The sequence below is a fragment of the Molossus molossus genome, unplaced genomic scaffold (genome assembly GCF_014108415.1).
Source record: "Molossus molossus isolate mMolMol1 unplaced genomic scaffold, mMolMol1.p scaffold_m16_p_14, whole genome shotgun sequence".
NCBI classification, from domain to species: Eukaryota; Metazoa; Chordata; class Mammalia; order Chiroptera; family Molossidae; genus Molossus; species Molossus molossus.
Window position 1 is genome coordinate 54,162,465 of NW_023425349.1, and position 16,777 is coordinate 54,179,241.

At 44.6% G+C, this 16,777-nt stretch overlaps 1 protein-coding gene across 5 annotated transcripts in view; it reads left to right on the forward strand.

Moving 5' to 3' along the window:
* The first annotated feature begins 4,233 nt into the window (after positions 1-4,233).
* SMARCA2 (SWI/SNF related, matrix associated, actin dependent regulator of chromatin, subfamily a, member 2) overlaps positions 4,234-16,777 on the forward strand; it is a 167,033-nt gene continuing 154,489 nt past the window's right edge. For 2 of the 5 annotated variants that reach the window (XM_036260425.1, XM_036260429.1), the window contains exon 1: positions 4,234-4,347. The gene's annotated coding sequence lies outside the window, so the exon portion shown is untranslated. Of the gene's footprint in view, positions 4,348-4,872; positions 5,079-5,686; positions 6,103-6,578; positions 6,666-16,777 lie in introns of those variants that run through there. The other 3 variants (XM_036260427.1, XM_036260428.1, XM_036260426.1) reach the window with 3 other exon arrangements.

Below are 16,777 nucleotides of genomic sequence, written 5' to 3' on the forward strand. Positions count from 1 at the left end.
ATAATTTAAAACAATGAGGAAAATCTAAGTGGCCTCTGTGACAACAACAAGCATAACAACATCCACATCATAGGGGGACCAGAAGGAGAAGAAAGATTAAGAAATTGAGAATCTCTTTGAAGAAATAATTGCAGAACACTTCTTTAACCTGGTGAAATAAAAAGACACACAAGTCCATGAATCACTGAGAGTCCCAATCAGGTATAACCCAAAGAGGTTCACTTTAAGACACAGTACAGTCAAAGAGTAGGAGAGAATGTTAAGAGCAGCAAGGGAATGGTAGCCCTTGTAAGATTGTCAGCTGACTTATCAAAAGATTCCAGGCCAGAAGGGTTTGGCACAAAATATTCAAAGTGATGAAAAGCAAGGACCTACAACCAAGACTACTCTACCCAGCAAGGCTATCATTTAAAATGGAAAGAAAAATATAGGCGTTCATTACCACCCAGCCAGTATTACAAGAAATTTAAAAGAGGCTTCTTTAAAAAGAAGAGGAAAAAAAACAAAGAAACAGAGGAATATAGTTATAAAGAATAAAATGGCAATAAATATATACCTATCAATAATCACTTTAAATGTAAAGGATTAAACACTCCAATCAAAAGACAAAGGGTGGCTGAATGGATAAGAAAACAGGACCCATATATATGTGTGTAATATGTGTGTGTGTGTGTGTGTGTGTGTGTATGTGTGTGTGTGTGTGTATATATATATATATATATATATATATATATATATAGTCTAAAAAAGACCCACCTCAGAATAAAAGACACATACAGTCTGAAAGTAAAGTAAAGGAATGGAAAAAAAATTTCATAAAAATGGAAATGGAAAAGAAAAGTTGGAGTAGCAATGATTTTATCAGGCAAAAAGACTTTAAAATAAATGCTATAATAAGACAAAAAAGGACATTAAAATTTTTTTATTGATTGATTTTTAGAGCAACAAAAAGGGGGAGGAGAAACATTGACTTGTTGCATTATTTATGCATTCATTGGTTGATTCTTGTATATTCCCTGACTGGGGATTGAACCCGAAAACTTTGCATATCAAGACGACACTCTAACTGAGCTACCTGGTCATGGTCTTTCACTAAATTAAATGTAGGCTGATTCACTTTGTCAAAGTTTAGTTTCCATTACTAGAGATATAAAACTCATTCAATAAATGGTCTTACCTGCTCCTGTTTGAAGCTAGGCAACATTTCGGTCAGCATTAACAATTTGCTTGGTGGGACTAGAAGCTTCCTACCTTTGTGCATGGTCATTTCCTTTATGAGGGTGTTGTAACTAGATATCAGTTTTCAACCCCAATATCCACTCTATACACAGCGTCAACCATGGCAGACTTATATAACAAGTGAATGTGGTCATGCAAACATGAAAAGGTGACTACTATCCCTTGATGCCAAACTAGAAAGAGAAAAGTAAGTTCAGAGAACACATTATGACTCATCAAAGTCCTAAAGGAAAAGCTTCATGTGAATATAACATTCTGTGTAGCCTCCCAGAGTCCTTTTAGTCTCCAATTATATTTGCTTTTGTGTGATTTTCTGCAAAACAAAAGAAACCCTATCATTTTTCCCCTTAACATCAATTCTTGAATTTTGCTTTACCTCAGAGATGAAGCTCATGCTATATGTTCTACAATCTTCTTTTTATACCGAGTGAATGGTGCTGCCTTTTCATTTTTTCTGAGTGTGAGTCTTATTTTATAAAATTCATACTTGCTGCATTGCAAGCTACAAACAAGAAAATTCTTCAGAGGAAAGACCTGAAGGGAGAAAGTGGTACTTTCTTAGACCAATGTGAAGAGAATAGAAGATGGAATATCTATATTTAATCTCTGCTCCCAATGATAAATTTTATTTTTCAATTCCCACAGTTGTGCATATAATGCATGGATATCCATCCCTCCAGGTACTGCATCAAAATTTTATATGAGCTGAAGAATATATACATGTAACAAAGGGAGTGTTTGCTTTACTTTCCCTCTGACAAAATGCCAGAAGAAACGGCCAATCTCTTCCTCTAGTGTTTTACTAAGATTGCTCTCTTTTTGAAATTTGGCATGGCAAGTGGAGGTAGAATCTTAAAGGGATAAAGGGCCTTTATTCGCAAAGAAATGTGGTTTAGTCACCAATTTCTGAAAAATGGTATGTGAGGTTGGCACGCCAGGGAAACAAATTAGAGCCCTCCTCAAATTAAAACCTAATATTACCTAATGTAATAAGTATTGCCATTAGGTTAACGCCCTTTTATAGACAACTAGGCTATCTGGCTATTTTATTGGTTGCAATTTATTAGGCAGTTAGAAGTTATACTTTAACTACATTACTAATTTTGTTTAAAATTTCTGACTGTATTTTTTCCAGTTAACAGTTATACTGGCATATCCTCAGGCAGAAAAAGTTCTTACAAAAGATTCTTCAGGGCACACTATATTCTGTTTCTCTTAGATGCATTATCTTTTGTTGTCTTTGGGAAAGACAGAAAATTATGAAGGTAAAGTTGACAAGTAAGTAACAAGGCCTTAGGAAAGGACAGAGTAGGTGATCATTGACACTCCTAGCCACTTGAAAATGGTGAGCTTGCAGACTCTACTTCTGCTAGCAGTGGACCAGAGAGGTAAACAATTCTTGCCACTTAATGACCACATGCAGCATTCGGCGTTCCTTCCATTGCTTGGCGCCTTCAGCAGATCCAGTGCATAATTTTAAGCATCTAGAACTGCATTTCAGACCAGATTGCTCAAATAGAGTCAATTTTGCAACAGTGAAATGGTCTTAAAATAGGATTTTACTCTAGGGAGAAAAATCCTCAACCAAGTAGTCACAGTGCACTTTGAATGACTAATTTAAGCCATTACATTACAAAATAAGGGATAAATCATACTTTCATAACACTATTGTATAGGAACAGTTTTAATTTTAAGAGTCAAGCACCTACATTAATCTGAGTCTAAAATAATAGGCCCCTGATTTAAAATCTAACATTCTTTCACACTTCATAAAACTAAAAATAAAATTGTCTCAGCAAACACTGACCTATTCCTCCCGCCAAAGTACTGTATTGCAAGTAAAACTGGAACAAGAGGTCTCAAAACCGCAAAGTGCCAGCAGTTAACTGTTTGTAGCTTTAATTGGTCTTAAATGTGGGGTGGGAGAGAAGATTCTATGGTCTGTAGAGAAAAAGAGATTTATTCTCCTTCTTAAATCAAAAGCAGACTCCATGCTTCAACTACCCCCAAACCTGCCCGCCCCGCCCCCACGGGGTTGTTTCTCCAAATTTTTGTATATATTTTACCGAAGATGACAGGTGAGGGAACGTCAAAGTGCTGTGTCTGGTCCACAAAGTAAACGGAAGGGTTAGGGTGGGTTTATTTATTTAGAAAGCATTCAGCCTCTCAGCTGTTTTTCCCCATTGGCATTTGGAAGCTTTAAGTCCTTTAGAAAAGAGGCAGATTTGGCAGGAATGTTCTTTGTGCCTGCCTCCCTTTTTACGGGGGAGAAAGAGGGCAGATTTATAATTACAGCTTTGGGGGGGCGGGGGGCGATAAAAAGTTTCAGCCAGCAGGACAATGCCTGTTATTTGGTGTGCGTGTGTGTATGTGTGTGTGTGTGAGTGTGTGTTTCACGGGCAACACTGTGCCGCAAACAGCTTTGGTGCCACTCGGAGCCCTTCCCCTGTCCCCTCCCTTTTCCTCTGCAGGCTCGCTTTGGCAGGCGGAGGCAGTTAAATTCCAGCACCTTCTCCACCGAACCCCAAACTACTACGTGCTATTACTACGGCTGCCCTCCCTTTCGATGAGCCTCCTCTGCTTCCCCAGCCTTCCGGGGGGTGCCCGGCAGCAACCCTGGACGAGGACTGCCCGGAGAGGGATAACGGGCACCCAGCTCCATCAAGGCTTGGGGCTTTCTGCGTCCTGCGCAGTTTCTCTGCTCCAGGCACCAACACGGCCCGAGAGCCGGCGCCTTGCAGACACACACGGATCCACGCATACAGTAGAGCTGTCTCCGTCCACATTCTTGCACACCGCCCCCTACTCCCCCCCACCCCTCCCCGAGCTCCCAGAGTCGCTGAGCGGGTCGAGTGACAGGCGCTTCCCGCCAACCCGCGCCGGGGCGGGCAGGGAGGAGCGGCGCGCGGGGCCAACTGCGGCGCGTCTTCCGGCGCCCGTGGAGGCGGCGAGGGTGGGACGCGGGGCGGAGCCCGAGTTTAGGAAGAGGAGGGGATGGCTGTCATCAATGAAGTCATATTCATAATCTAGTCCTCTCTTCCTCTGTTTCTGTACTCTGGGTGACTCAGAGAGGGAAGAGATTCAGCCAGCACACTCCTCGCGAGCAAGGTAAATATAACTTACAACTCCTTTCTCCTCTTTCCCCTCCCTCCGGCCTCACGGTTGCAGCCGCCGCACTAACCCCTCCGGCACCGCGCCGCCTTCGCTGGGGATTATTCATTATTATCCTAATTATTATTTATTGTGCATGCACGGAGACCAAAACAAACAGGCGGGCCAACCGCCACAACAACAACAAAAAAAGCCCGCCTCCTCCCCGCGGGCCTCAGGTGGAATGATCTAACGACAGAACCCGGGCGGCGGTGGAAGAAACGGGAAAGTTTCAACCGAACCTTGCTGTTCTAATAATAACAGTAATAATTACTACTTCAAGGCGGCAAGAAGGGGAAATCCCAACAAACCGCAGCCTTGACCCTGGGTAGGCAGTCAGCGATGCGCTGCCAACTCAAGGTTGCAACGCACACACTTGGAAAGGTTGCAACACCCGTTCCCCATTCCCTTCAAAGCTTGGGGGGTGGGGGTGGGGGGGGTGCTGAGGATAAGGGAGGAGAATGAAAACGCGACAGTTCATCCCGAGCAGTCCTCCCCGGAAGAGTTGGAAGTGGAGCGGGAGAGGAAGGCAAGGAGCCTGGGCTGGCGGCGAGGCGCCAACGAACGCGGCTGGCACTCGCTTCCCGGAGACTTGTTTAAAAGGTTCCGGCTGCAGAGACCCGAGCGATTGGCGGCGGGAGAAGCCAGAGCTGGAGCACCGAGGAGGAGCTGCCACCGCTGCGGGGCCGGTGCGTGCCGGAGCGGAGGTGTCACCTCCACTTTGCTTGTTCCCTCGGGCGGGGATGTGAATGCCGACCAGTAGGCAGGCCTTTAGGAAAAAGGGCTGCCGGGGGGCTGTGCCCGGGGCTCTGCGGGCGTCCCTGCCCCTAGTACCTGGTGACCGCGCGGGCTCGGTATTGAAGTTCGAGGTGTCCCGCTCCGGCCGCACTGCTGGGAAAAGGGCACCGAAGAAGGAGGTCGGACGTGCCCTCCAGGTTTAGTTACCCTGCCCTCCCCTCCCCGGGTCTGTCTGCTTTTGCTTTGCGTCTTTCCCTAGCTTGAGTCCCGGGAACCGCGGGCGTAGGTCGCCCACAACCGCCCGGGTGCTAGGGGCGCTCTGGGGCCAGGGAGAGCCACCGTGGCTGCGGGCCGGGAGGCCATGATCTGGATAATCCTCTCTGTCTTACTGTCACAAACAGGACCCGCGCGCACCCGGGCAGCGGCGGTGGCGTTCGCCGGAGAAGGGCTGCGGGGGGGGCGGGCAGTGCGGGCGGGAGGCGGGGAGACACAGTAGAAGCCTTTTCCCAACGATAACGCGCACCCCATCTTTCTCGTTTTCTGCTTCCGAGTTGCTTTATTCCCATCCCAACCTGGTTTACCCCTTCCTCTGCTCTCTCCCTCTATCCGGCAGTCTTCCCTCCTCCCGTTTGCGTTGCAAAACACGGCCATGCCTTCTGCAAAGGTGTCGCGATGCACTTCCCCAAATAACCAGTCCGGCGCGCCAGCCCCTAGCCGCCCTCCGGCTGCGGGGCGCACTCGGAGCCCAGTGCCCCGGGTGCCCCGCTCCAGGCCTTGCAATCTGAGCTCGGTTGCACCGCGAGGGCCGGACGCTGTAGTGCAGGCTCCAGGAGAAACCGGTGCCCTGGTCTGGGCACTCGGGCCGGTTTCCGGTACACGCGGGGAAATCGCCTCCTGCCAGTGTCTGCGCGCTCGCCCCCGCCGCCTGGATTGCATTATTATTTTTATCCGGGTTGCAGTTTGCAGCTGATCTTGGTGAGCGCGGGGCTGGCCGAACTGCTGGGGGTGGAGGGTGGGGGTGGAGGGAAGTTGGACGCGGATCAGGCAGGAAAAAAAAGTTTGGCACAGCCGCTAAGTAGAAGGGGTAGAAGGGGGTGGCGAGCTCCCGTGGCTCGCATCTCTGCGCCTCGGGGCAGGCGCGAGTGTGTCTGCGCGTGAGTGTGAGTGTGTTGTGCGCGCCGGGGCCAGTGCGTCGGGAGCAGTGGCTCGGGCAGACGCCCCTGCCCGCGCCCTCACCCGGAGCTCTGGGAAGACAGGCGAGGTTTGGTGGCGGGGGCTGGTTGGGGTGGCGTGTGCGTGTGGCTGAGTGTGAGTGTGAGGGTGCGCGCGCGAGCGGCAGAGAATCAGGAAGTCACAGCAGCGAAGCGCACACAGACATGTTTGATCGCCGTGACATGACGCGCGCGAGCGAGGAAGCGGCGGCCGGGGCCGGGCCGCGGGCTCCGGCGCGGGCCTAGGGCTCCGGCGCGGAGTCCGGCTCTGGGCCGCCACCGCAGGCTCCGCGAGCCCAGCTCCTCTTTTTGTTCCGCGTCCCCCAGGTAAGAAGCCTACGTCGCCGCCGCCCGCTGTGTGCGGATCTTTCCAGTACTTTCCCTGCCCGCTCCCTCTGGTCTCCCGGCTCGCTATTCCTGCAAAGTCAGGCAGGCGGGGGAAATGGGCTCCTTGCCCTTCGATCGATTGCGTGGAAACTTTCCAGAGGGAGGCATCGCGAGGGGGAAGGAGAAGGCCTTGCTGGCTGTTGTCGCTTGTCAGTCCTTTCTCCTGCGGGTCCCGAGAGTGGAGTCGCTGCGCCCTGTGTGTTCCACATTCAAACTTCGGGCCTAAACGTGCCTCCAACTCTGGCAGGATTTACTCCAGCAATAAAATAAATATTCTAAGTTGTCCACTTGGTCTTGCCAGGCGTTTGCATTTTTAAAAAGAAGGAGACAGGCTCCGGAGTCGAGAGAAGTGGGGGTGTTGTGCAAAATCCATTCCTTCTTTAGTGTCTGCACCGGTTGTTATGTAATTTTAGTAGCATAAGGGTGCAAAGCCCATTCTGGGCTTCTCCCCTCCTTTGTTTATATAACTTTTGGAAGAGTTTTGCAAGGTTGTCGCCTTTTTTCCCTCCTGCCTAACCTGATGGAGGTTGGTGCTTTTGAAAAAGCAAAGTGACCCTGTTTAGTATTAGAGAGGTGTCATCATTGTCATTATGTAGGTTGTATTCCTAAGTATATGTAATGTTAGAGCATTAGGAAGACATTCAGGATATAAGTTTGTCTACTGCATTGAGTGGTTATTTTTCACATTTGTGTGTTACCAATAGCAGAGTTAAATTTTCAACTTCCATTTCAAAGGACTTTTTGTACCTGGTTGTGCCCTGCTTGTAGGAACAGAATGCTTGTATGGGCAGAAAGATTGTTGATTGCACGTTGAGAAGAAAACTCCTGTCCAACCAGTAAAACTCAGAAACTACTGAGTTGTGATAAAATAAAAAGTAAGCTCAGTGTTGTTGTATGTGTATTTCTTTACATAGGCACATTCAGATGTTTTCGGTAATATTTTCCACCAGTTATTTGGGGGACCACTACCCAGGGCTTGTTTGCCCACATTAGACTTGGTAGGCTTCCAGCTTACGGCTTGCACACTGGTAACATGCTAAGAAGTGTGTCAGGTTTGAATTCAAGTTAGTGCATTGTTATGCAAATCGAGACACACTTTTAAGAATCTAATTGCCCTTTTAGTCCAATTTTTTTTTTTTTTTAAGCTTGCTGACAACTCCAAATGTTTGCTACTGGAAAGAAGGGATTTAGAAATACCCATTAGGTACAAATGATATTTCTTAACATGGACTGAAGAAAAAAACCAAACCTCTAGACTGAGGTCCATCTCTCCTTTTGGAAGGTATTGAAGAGAGATGCTATATTGGTAAAGAATATTGTAAAATAAATTAGGAGTTTGGGGTATCAGAACCCTTGAAGAATTGGCAGAGGTGAGGGCGTGCTTCCTTCAGTGCAGTCTCTTATGAGTTACATCAGTTACATCCCAGCTGTGGGACTTGCTGCACTGTGGTGTTTCATAGAAAATAGTCACTGCAAGAGTGTGTTCAAAGCAGCCTCAGATCTTTTCTTTTGTTCGATTTTAAAGTGGTTTTTGAACATGTCTCCTCAAGTTTCTTGAAAAGTGCTTTGACTAGAACCCAAGGCTTAGAATTGACCAAAAAAGTGCCTCTGCTTGTATTATATTGTCAATGCTTGAATTCTATGTAAAATACTACTGACAGTATAACTAGAAGGTAAGACTTTGGCAAACAATTATTTTTCCTTTTATTTCCAATTATTTTTATTTAAAAATTTTTTCCTTTAATTAAATTTAAAGTCATTTTGCTGACCAGGATGAAAGCACATCCCATTCTTTTCGAGGAGATAATTGGGATACCTCTTCTAGTACCGTAATAATTTGACATTTCACTTTAAAGACTTATTATGTATTCAAGCAAGTCCATAAAAGAAAACTTTCATAAATTATAAAAGTGGTGTATGCCCTTTTTTCCCTTTAGAAGTCATCCTCTGTAAACAAGGCCTTTGTTTGTCAAACTCTTCGAGGTCAGCAGCTTTTTGATCCTCCAGAGAAATAATAAATCACTATTTATGACATCTTGACATGCTGCTGTGAGAACAACTGAATTATCACAAACATAATGCTAAGGGGTGTTTCCCAGCACTGGCTTATTGAGGTGTGTTGATAGGAGCTGATTTGACCACCAGAAATTTTGATTCTCACTGTTTCTGGTCAAGATAATTTTAAGGGAAGTCATGGACAGTTTGTTGCTTACCATGAGTGGCCTTAGAAAGCTCTCTATAAATGAGTCACATTTCTCCAGTACCTCTGGTGAAAAAAATGAGAAAATTTCCCTAATGTAAAAAGCCACATTTGGAACCTACTTCTCACTTTTTATTTTTATTTTTTTATTTTTTTTTATGTAAAAGAATTATCTTCTAATTTGCTCCAATTCCTTAATTGTGTTCTGTAGATTGTTTTTGACCAGAAACTCTTTGCAAGAGTTTGTACCATAGAAATTTAATCTCTAGCCAGTTAGTGAAGTCATGGATCATTTCATAAGTAGTTGGGGATACAAAATACAGATAGATGGTGGTAAGTTATTTGGTAGAGTATTTTAAAGGATCTGTGGTGTTTCTTTTTTCTACATAGGAAATCATGACTTTATAGGAGACATAGGAGTCTAAAACTTAGTTCTGCCAGAGTCACTGTGAAAGATAGTATATTTATTTGCCTAAGATATGTATCACCAAGTTAAATGGGATCGTGCAATCTGGGTTTGGAAAACTTTACAACTTTATTACTGTTTGCTATGACTTTATTTTTTCTCGTAATATAGCACTTTCCTTGTAAGTATTCAGGATATATTAGAGAAAGCCTTCAAGTAATACCAGTTTTAAAGATACAGTCAAAGATACTTGAATAATTATAATTTAGCAAAACATATATTAAAGCTGACAAAATTCAGGAGCTAAAGAACTGGGTCTTTTGAATGTTGCATATAAACAATATTTAATTCTAATTATGAGTTCATTACTCATTAATTCATTCATTTGGAATGATGTTTTAGATATGGAAAACAGGATTTTTGAAATGTTGACATAAGTAGTGCCCTTCCAAACTTCTGGATTTATAATACTTTATTATATAACTGAAGCCTACCACGAATTATTACTCTTTTGTTATATATGTGAGACTTTCAGAACATTTAGACAGTTATAATCAGGCTGTATGCCTCTATGATTTAAAATCTTTTGAAATCTAACAATATTCTGTTGTAGTTTTAGGTATACAAGCATCAACGTAAGCACCAGTCTTACCAATATGCCCTTTACCTCTATGCAAGCACTAGTGGTTTAGAAATATTTTAGAAACTGACTTAATTTAAATTTAGGCTGGCCCTTTGTAAATTGATGAATGGAATCCACAGAAGTTGAAATAAATTAAAAAACCATCAAATATAATTATAGCTCATCCCCCTCCTTTTTTAAAATAATGGTTAATAATGGTTTTATTTGTTGATTTTAAAGGAAGAGGGGAGGAATTCATTGGTTGCTTCTTGTATGTGTTCTGACCGGAGATCGAACCCACATCCTTGGCATATCCAGATGATGCTCTAACCAACTGAGCTGGCCAGGGCTTTTTTTTTTTTTTTTAAATTGAATGTAGAATTTGGGAGTTAAAAATACTTAAATAGAAAAAAAAATCTCTGACCAAAAAGAGTGAGGATATGTTGGTGTATAGATGTCATCAAACTTGGAAGTTGAATGTACCCCATCTCCCCACTGTGCTTTTGAACCTGGCACGTAATGGCTTTGAAAATATTGGCAATGCTTTTGTAGCTTGGTGGTGTGCTGTATTCCTATGTGTCCTAAAGTACTCTTAAGCAAAGTCCGTAATTCTGTAAAAAATAAATGACTACTGTTGAGAATGTGTGTGTTTAAAGAATGTACCTGAACATGTAAACATGTCTAGCAAATGGTAAACTGCACAGGTCATGTGATACAGGAACAGCTCAGGGTGAGCTCTCTTGGGCCCATGTGGTAGATAAGGTCCTGGAGATGGGGTAGGGTTGCTGCCGGAGGAGGGCAGGGGTGCGGGTGGTAGGCTGTGATCATCTGAGAGCAGGAGTCCTGATAGCACAGGAACGGAGCCCAAAGAATCTGTGAGAACGAAGACTAATATACCAATTTTGACCTGGTTGCCAGGACAAGAGGTTTCAGTTGGGGAGACTTTTCAAAAGATAAAAGTTGGAGATGGTAGAAAGACTTGACTTCCAGGCTAAATAAAGTACAACTGTTTTATCCAACGCATATCGGAGGCTTGTCTCTCAGAAGTTTTGAACAAGGGTATTTATGAACAAAAAAATATTTTATTTATTTATTTATTTTTCATAAGAGGTCAGTGCCCCTGACTAAATAGATATTGCATGTTTTAAAAATTCTTGCAGCATACCGGTTGAAAATCACTGCTCTAGACTAAGGAGCTGGTAAGATGTAAGCACTTCCCAGGTGCAGTCTAAGAAACAAAAAATATTTTAGATGAATTTGGCTGATTGTGGATTCAAGGCCAGAGTGCAAATTGAGACCTTTAGAAGGATCCTTGGGATAATACGCATTTTTCCATGATAGCTCAGCAGGTGTCATCATATGTAATATTTATTTGATTCATATCAAAAGTGAGGTTGTAGCCGCTATTCTTATGCTTATTTGTAGATGGGGAACTTGAAACTCAAAGAGGTCAAATGAACTACATTGTGATTTTCTTAATGGCATATAGACATGTAAATGACCATTATTCATTTAAATTTCCCAGAATTTGAAAGATTCCTTTTTGAATGTTTGTTTCTAGTACACAAGTGGCATATCAAAGCTCGTCTGTCACAGAACCAGGGTTCATCCAGCATCTAATGTTGGAATTGTAGTGCTAAGTCAGTGTGCATTCTCAACCTGAAAAGTTCTGAAGTATGTATTTCAGACTCTTTCCCATGTTTAATGTATACATAATATCATCCTAGCAGACAGAGAAGGAAGTGGCTATCACTGATTCTTATCAGCATCCCAAATGAGGTTGCCTTGCAAGGGGCCTCACAGGACCCAGGAGGGACAGTGGACAGTAAATACACAGGGCGCAGTACATAGGGCCATACTGTAAAACGAGCTGTCCTGGATTAGTATGGTTTGGTTCGGTTTTGACTCATTGTCTAGCAGTTTGGCTTTAAATGAATTTTAGATGTGATGGTTACCTGTGATGACCTTTGTAACTAGCATGGAAGCGCGTCCAGGGTAGAGGGGTGCTCTGCTGAAGTGCTCTTTCCTAGAGGGGTTTTCCAGTACTTTGGGGTTTCTCGTCAACACTTTTTAAAAGATTATTTTCCTTTGTGGAAACATTGGCTGTCCTCACGGAGGAGGTCATCGAATTGCACCACAGGTGGTTCTTGGGAGAAGGTATCTCCAGGGTGCTAATGTTCAGAGCCAGGTTCCTAGGAGGCTGTGCCTGGGGATCCTGGGGCACTAATGAGCCACCGCAGAGTTTGTTGTTGTCTTCAGCCTTACACAGAGCTGCCGCAGAGCCTTTGCCAGGTCTGACTCTGGGCAAGGACGGTCCCAAGGCAGTTTATTTAAAGTGAAGGCAGCAGGTTACATCTTAAATATGTTTCCTTAACTCAACAACGAAGAGTTCACAGAAGCCCAACAAACACGGCAAACTTGCAATCCAACCACTTTTTAAAGACACATTCGACTTTGAATGGGAAACTGCCAGGAATAACCACAAGAAAAAAACTGTTCTCCGTGCTTCTCTAGAGTTCTGGTCCAGCAGTGTGTACCATCAACTTGAACTTGGACCCCAGGGCGGTTTTCACTGGTGGCACAAGCCACGCTGCACTGTTGAAAGTTGGGCATCTCAGAACGAGAAGCACGGGGCTTGGTAATGCTCCACCACCTCCCCCGACAACCTTGGCCTCTAAAAGAGAAACTTGTGGTCGATTTCTCTGCATTGTCATTGCTGCCCTCCTCACCCAGCTGTGCCCCCCGCTTAGAGGAGCAGAGCTGTGTCCCAGTTCTAGAGCTCTTGCTACTCCTTATCTGGGAATTAGCGACTCATTTCTAGAGAAAGTTGCATAGAAGACAAGAAGCCCTTCAGGTCTGGAGAGACATTCTGAATCAGCAAACAGATATAAAAAGAACTCTTTTTTTTAAAAAAAACTTTTATCTTTACTATCTCCTGAGCCTTACTGTTCTACAGAACAGCCGAGAAACTGTTAAAAGACTGACTTATTCTTAGGGATGTGAACTGGCCCTAATTTTTAGTTCTAATCTTCCACCTTTGACCTCTCCCCCAAAGTCTTTCTGTAGGTCCAGCAGTGATCAGTGTCTGCTGGAGATCCAAGGTTCCCTGTCTTCCTTATTACCTTTGGTGGAAAGAGTTATTTAGGAGGTGTGGCCTGGTCCGGTGGTGGCGCTTCCTCTAAACTCTTTCTGTGACTAGGAAACAGAAGTTTCTAGGAAGTGTTTGTTTATTTTTATATCAAGGCCTAGTTGAAAGGCCACCTTCTCCATGAAGCCTTCCTAAACTCCCTCTTCCTTCTTCCACGCTCCGAGCTGCAAGTCATCTGTCCTGCCCTGTGGCTGTGTGGACACTGTAGCCACCCTCCTTGCAGGAAGTTCCATGTCTTACTCTCTGTCGCTGCTGTTTATGGATAAGTCCTGTTTCCCTATCAGACTTGCAGAGCCTTGGGGTAAGCCCTCTGGCCACTTTGTACATCCCACATGCCTGGTGCTCAGGGGAGAGTCAGTTTAGTTGGGAATAAATGAGTCAGATGGGCCCCAGGATGTTTGATTAAATATCACTGACCTCATTAGTTCATGACGTTGTCTCCTCGTACCCTCTCCAGGGCGTCTCTCTACTACTCTGTCCCTTTGTAAATTAACATGTTATCACAGCCAAATTCTGATCCTTGCGGAATCTCTCTCCCATTGTCTCCGTCTCTGTGTCTGGGTCCTCGGCTCCCTACTCGTCATCACTGCCTGCCCCCCGGTGGGTGGCCTTGCCTCATGGCTGAGTGGCTCCTGTCGGGTGGGAGTCCAGAGTTGAAAGGTTCTACTTACAGATGTGACTTTGGTCAAGTACGTGGCCCTCCTGCCCTCATCATTTAAATGGGGATGTGACACAATGTCTCCTGAGTTTAAGTCACTAAAATTACTACGAAGCATATGTGGGTGTGTTTAAATACTAAAATATGAAAGTGTGGGGGGCTTCGGCGGTTCCGTAGACTGCAGTGAGACAGGGAGGTACACGCATTGTCGTGGTCGTCATGGGTGGACTGGTGACCCTTACAATTTCGTGAAGTTGAGCTTTTACTATGCAGATGGGGTGCTGTGGCTTTCAGCAAGCGGGGAGGAAGGGAGTGGGGCTGAGGGAAGACGTCTCTGGTGGTTGGAGTTGTGGGACGTTCCGAACTTTTATTTTCAAAAACACACTCCCCAGTTGTAAAGGCGGGAACATCAGGAGGAAAAAAGACATGGTGTGCTGCGGAAAAATTCTTGGCCAGGAATGCAGCGGCCTGGCCCTCGGGGAGAGCTGGTCTGAGGCGGAGAGAAGCGTCAGGGGAGGCCAGAGGACCCGCAATGCATGGGGGGGGGGCGGGGGGGTCACTGTGCCTTACCTGCCCTCCCTTCCCCTCCCCGCCACACATTGTCTTCATTATATTAGCCCCACACTTGTGGAACGGGTTGTTCTTTTCTGTGACTACATAAAACTCCCTCCCCCAACACAAAATAAAAATAAGTTTTCAGCGTTATCTTGCAGACAGACCTACCACTACCTACCAAGGTTATCTGAGCCCTCTCCTGTCCCTCACCACCCTGTCTTTATTATTTCATTAGTGCTTTGAGGAGGAAAGGAAGGGGTTGGCATTCCCAGGGAAGCCGAGTGGGCCAGTGCTGGACTTGCAGCCGTGATCACAGTAACTCAGTCATCACCCGCGCCTCTGCCTGGGATGGTACCTCTGCGTCACTGACACTGTTGCCGTACCCTGTGGGGACGTTTCATTAGGCACTGGAGCTATGCTCTCAAGCTGCCACCAGAAATGAAGAGGAAGAGGCCAGGACAGCGCGCATCTTTGAGAGGTGCTCCTCTTCAGTACCCTCGGGCGGTGGTAGCAACCCGCAAATCCTGGGACAGCCCAGATTCGGCCATGGATTGGAAGAAGGCTGCGAGGTGCTCCCACTCTGGGTAGACAGTTGGAGGGAGCCTTAAAATACTCCTAGTCCCAAGCCCAGAGGAAGCCTAGAGACCCGGAGGGGAAAGCACTCTGCTCAGGGCCCCAGACTTGGTGGTGGCCCTGAGATGAGAAGACAAGAACTCGGGTCTGGACTCCCAGTCCGAAGCCAGAATGTGGCATCCAAGTTGTGCAGTCTAGACGCCTGCCCATCAGGAGCTGTGTGGCCTGGGGCGAGCTTCCTGGTTTTCCAGGCTGTGCTGTTTCTCCGAGCTCACTGCTTGTGTGTGCGTCTGTGCAATTTAATGGACACATTGCATTTATACATCTGAAGATGCTCCTGTTAAAAACTTTCCTGTATAATATTAATATCGCACTTATGTGTCCAGGTTTTTCCATTTCCCTTCTCGTGTTTTTCACTTCAAGAAGTTTTTGGTAGTTTCCTTTAAAAAAAATTAGGAGCATGTTTATAGGACTGTATATAATAATTACAGCATACTATGAGATTCCCAGATGAAGATGATCATATTTGCAGAAAGGAGGATTATAGGATAATATATATTAAAGCATAAAACATGAAAAGTAGGACTACCAGGCAAAGTATTTGTATTGTCATTGTTCAAATATGTGGTGTATTACTGTAATAGTTATTGAAGGTCATTTTAAGGTAAATTATAACAGGAAGTAAGCAATTTCCTTTTAGTCACTAAAAAATAAGGGGGTACATTAGTTTGCGGACATACATAAAAGAACACTGTAACTTGTAGTCCCCCTGAATTGAAGTCAGCTTCCTAAATTTAAAATGCTGACTAAGCATGTGTGTGTGTGTGAGAGAGAGAGACAGAGAGACAGAGACAGAGACAGAGAAGGGGTGGAACACCAAACAACGTTACTTCCGCCTGCTTTGTTCATCACAAAGGATAAATAATAACATTTGGCTCTCTGGAGAATTCACCCATGAGGCTTCCCAGTTGTTTTAGAAACCACTTGAACTATGTTCTTAGTCCCATCTTGTATCAGCAGAACAGTTTGCGTGATCCCCTGCTTACAGTCACTCCAAAGTAGCCTTTCATCGCTTCCCGTTTTAGCCCTAACTCATCAGAATGGCCTAAATTGTTTTTAAAAAATTTTTTATATTAAAGTATAGTTGGCATATATTACTGTATTTGTTTCAGGTGTACAACATGATGATTCGACATTTATATACCTTGCAATGGGATCATCATAATAAGTCTATTAACTATTTATCATCGCTCAGTTATGATAATACTGTAATAACTGTGTGTACGTGATATCCCATGGCTTATTTATTTAACAACTGGAAGTTTGCACTCTTATTCCCCTTCACTTTTTCCACCCGTCCCCCAACCCCTTCCACTCTGGCAAACATTAGCTTGTTTTCTATCTCTGATTCTGTTGCTCTTTTGTTTACTTGTTTGGTTTTGTTTTAGATTCCACATATAAGTGAAATCGTATGGTATTTGTCTATGTCTGATTTCTGCCCTAAGTTCCTGCCTACATATTGAAGATTTTTTTTTTCAATTAACCATTTACATTCAATATTATTTTCAATTAGTTTCAGGTGTACAGCATAGTGGTTAGACAACCATATACCTTACAAACTGGTCCCTGTGAACACACTTCAGACACCCATTACTCTCTCATTTTTATTTATAACATAATTGACTCTGTTAATAGCTTGCCCTTGAAATTGTGTTTGCAGTTCATTCAGATCTGTTTTGAGCACTTACTACATGCTGGTTGGTGGTGCTGGGGATACAGGAGTGAAAAAGAGCCAGGCCCTGCCTTCATGGCCTTCACAGTCTAGAGATTCAGTCTAGAGATGACAGTAGGTAGCTAAGAATGGAACTAATGTGTTTTTTATAAACCTCT